This window comes from Periplaneta americana, chromosome 13, assembly GCF_040183065.1.
Source record: "Periplaneta americana isolate PAMFEO1 chromosome 13, P.americana_PAMFEO1_priV1, whole genome shotgun sequence".
Lineage (NCBI taxonomy): Eukaryota > Metazoa > Arthropoda > Insecta > Blattodea > Blattidae > Periplaneta > Periplaneta americana.
The window spans coordinates 79495759-79499876 of record NC_091129.1 but is presented as its reverse complement, the minus strand read 5'-3'; the positions used below and the strand labels follow the sequence as shown (position 1 = coordinate 79499876).

General features: G+C 41.4%; 1 non-coding gene across 1 annotated transcript; it reads right to left on the bottom strand.

The window, feature by feature from the left end:
* Positions 1-3741: 3741 nt before the first annotated feature.
* On the bottom strand, positions 3742-3814 carry TRNAT-CGU (transfer RNA threonine (anticodon CGU)). Its single transcript has one exon. It is a non-coding gene; the product is annotated as a tRNA-Thr (tRNA).
* Between the last annotated feature and the right edge of the window lie 304 nt (positions 3815-4118).

Sequence of the window (4118 nt, the reverse complement as noted above, 5' to 3'; positions counted from 1 at the left end):
CAGTGACATATGCCTTCTCTTCGGTAGAAATTTTACATAAAAATTTCTGACCCGCCGGGAATCGAACCCGGGCCGACAGACACGCTACGACAGAGCTTACTCGACGGACAGTCGGTTCATTGTTGATGTTTGTAGTTTACTCAAGTATGGATGTGAGTCGGCTAGAACAATGTGCATACGTAAAAATAGCAGTGCTTCGCGATCAAAACGCGAGATAATGTCACGCACAACTCGTAGAAGCTGTTGGAGGTCATGCTCTGTGGTACAGAACTGTTGCAAGATGGGTAGCAGCTTTCCAAAGTGGACGGGTAAAAAGTACCGACAAACCTCGTACGGGACGCCCTAGGACTGTTCGTACGATTGTTGCTCGTGCCGCGATAGAACATTGCATAGAGAATGACAGACGATGATCTCTACAGGAGTTGGCAACAGAAACAGGTATTGACCAGGCAACTGTACATACAATTTTACGGCACGATCTGCATATGCGCAGAATTGCTGTTAAATGGGTGCCACATGCACTAACAGAACAACAAAAGTGAACTCGTTACGAAACGTGTCGTGTGAACCTGGAACGATACGAACGAGAAGAAGGCATCATGCTGAACAGGATAATTGCCATTGACGAAACCTGGACCAGGGCTTATGAAACTGAGGCTAAACGCCAGTCTGCTGAATGACTTCATCAAGGATCGCCGCGAAAACACAAAGTCCGTCAAAATCCATCTTCGGTGAAGTTAATGGTCATTTTAGCGGTATAACATTCCAGGAATTATTTTGTGTCATTTTGTCCCCCATCGCCAGACTGTTAATACAACTTAACTACGACGCTTATCTGCAGAATAACCTAAGTCGCGCTATCAGGAATAAACGTCTCGAGTTATTGGACAATGTAATCATCCTTCACAATAATGCAACAGCCCATACAGCAGCCATTGTTCAGACCCGTTTACGACGCTGAAGATGGGAAGTACTAGAGCATCCTCCCTACTCCCCCGATCTGTCACCATGCGATTTCGATTTATACGGAAATTGAAAGCTCCATTGCGTGGGAGACGCTTTCATACACGAGAAGACATATCCAACGCAGTGCGACGCGAGATTGCCAGATTGGACAATGGAGCAGCTGATGGTATTGGTCGTCTTCCTTATCGTTGGCGGCGAACAGTTGATTGTCTTGGAGATTATTTCGAAGGATCTTAATGTGTACAAAATGTGTTAATGTGCGTGCAGACTTTTTTAAATGTATTAATGTGCATGCGAACTATTGTTCTCAACATTGACATAAGATAACATTTTCTTAATTTTTACTCTTCTCCCTTGTCTACAATACTTCCTGAGAAACTCATGTAACAGACATGATTGGTAAAGTACATTTTGTTTTCTCATATGTGTATAATGAAATGTTTGCATAACAACGCATTTGCCTAAAAAAATAGTTGCCATGACTTAGTAATTGACCTTTGCATTACGTCAAAAGCTGATAATTAAAATTTACTTAAACAAGTCAATTGATTACACTATGCAACATGATTTTCTACGTTTCTGTAATTTTATGTGTTCCCAAAGTATTTTTGCTCTGATTTCAGATCTGTAATTAGTTCTTTTCTATCATGTACAGTTTTTTTTTTTTTTTTTTTTTTTTGCAAACCAAGTGAACTAATTTTTTACTTAAACGTAAATTCCACAAAGGTAACTTTTATTGCGAGGGAGAGAAATTTTATTTTGGTAAAAGGGATTAGTTGACCACACTTGTTACACCCAGCTGGCTGTTAGGCGGGAAACATAGTTCATTGTTGACATGTTATAGTGCTGTGAGGTTCCATTTATGCTGTCATAATATATAGTTTCTTTACAAATGAGTTCCCGCAAGTGTTTGTGGTAGCTACGTAATTACTAAGCAAACACAGGACATTAATAGTTTCGTGAGAAATGTCTATTACGCATACTTCGGCATAAGGTTTGGTGATAAAGACAAAAGCTGGGCACCGCACAACGTATGCCGTACATGTGTTGAGGGACTGAGGCTGTGGAAAAGTGATGCAAAAAATCAATGCCTTTTGCACTCCCGATGGTTTGGAGGGAACCACAAAATCATGTTAATGATTGTAATTTTTGTATGGTTAACGTTCAAGGTCATAATGAAAAAGTAAGAAGGATATACAATATCCAAACATTCCTTCGGCCTTACGACCAGTTAGCATAGTGAATGTCTCCCTATCCCAGTTTCACCTCCCATTCTTGAGGATGTGCCACAGGAGAGCAGCTCAGAAAATGCATGTGATAATGCTGATGATTGCAAGCCGGAAGAAGATTCTGCAACAAAATTATTCAGTCAAAATGAACTTAATGACTTAACTCGTGACTCGAAAAGATGCCACCCAATTGCTTGGATCGAGACTGAAAGCAAAAATCTTCTACTACCCGGAGTTTCGTTCTCTTGGTATAGGATCAGAGAGAAGGAATTAATAAAATTCTTTAAAGAAGAAGAGACTCTGGCTTTTTGTTGTGATATTGAGATTTTATTGAATTTCTTTAACGTCACTTATAATCAAAACCAGTGGAGGTTATTTATAGACTTGTCAAAACGTAGCCTCAAAGGTGTACTTCTACATAATGGAAATTTGTTTGGCTCAATACCCATTGCACATTCAGTACATCTCAAGGAGACGTATGAAAATTTCAAAGCTCTACTGAAATATGTGAACTATGATAAACATTCTTGGACAATTTGTGAGGATTTAAAAGTAGTTGGTACGTTACTTGATCAACAATTCGGCTAGACAAAAATGCCGAGTTTCATTTGTGAATGGAACAGCCGAGCCAAAGACAAGCATTGGAAGGTAACATACTGGCCGAAAAGAAAAACCTTCCAACCCGGTTCACAGAATATAACAAACGTACCACTTTTTCAACCAAGCAAGATACTGTTACCTTTCTCCTCATAATAGGCATCTACATAATTCCGTCAACATCACTCCATTCCGTCATTATTCCATAGCATTCCCCGAACACCGGCTAGCGACATACAGAATGAGCTAACTTAGGGACGAATGGGTTACGCAGAGAACCTTAGTGTAGTGTAGCCACCCGGTGTGTGTTTGGGGATGCGTCTGACTTGAGGGTTCGCGCATTAGATCTTGAAAGGTCGTAGTGTCCCCTTCCTGAAATTCAATTAAATTCGAAATCCGATTGGAATTCGCGGACTCATTTTTTAAAATACCGTCTTACCACTAATTCATTGACGTTAGATAACCTCGCAGTTGATACGACGTCGTGAAATTATTACAAAACTTTTCGTGGTAAAAGATACTTGAAACTCAAAGAAGCAGATCCACTTTCCGAAACAACGTGTTTTCCACACATCGTACAGCAATAGGCATATCTCGAAGGAAATCCCTTCGCAGTGGCGAGACCTTTGCTTGTTGCATGACGCCCAACATTGCGTGCAGTTCGCAGACATCCAATCTGTACTCAGCGGGTGCTCCTACTGCTCGTTTGATTGAGGGTTCATTCATTCAGATCCGGTTACCAAGTAACCGATGATCCGCCTTGTGCATGCTTGACTTGAAAGATTCAAAACTACATTACAAACATTATCCTTTGCGCAAAATCGTATAGGACTATACGAATGTAGAGATATGGCTACACTGCTCCTTCCTAATTTAAGTAAATATTAATTTTTGGTCCTACAGAATATATCTGTTACGGTAATAATGATTGTTAGAGGAGAACAATTCGCTCCGGCGCCGGGGGTCGAACCCGGGCCCTTGGTTCTACGTACCAAGTGCTCTAACCACTGAGCTACGCCGAAGTCAATGCACAGCACCGGAAGGAATCCCTCTCCTCTAGTGTTTTCCCTTTGTGGTCTGACTCCAAGTTCGACATATAAGCCACCAGTGTAGCTCAGTCGGCTAACGCGCTTGCCTTCCGATCAGGAATTGCGCTCGGGCGCGGTTTCGATTCCCGCTTGAGCTGATTACCGGGTTGGTTTTTTCCGAGGTTTTTCCTAACCGTAAGGGAAATTCCAGGTAATCAATGGCGAATCCTCGGCCTTATCTCGCCAAATATCATCTCGCTATCACCAATTCCAACAACGCTAAATAACCTCGTAGTTG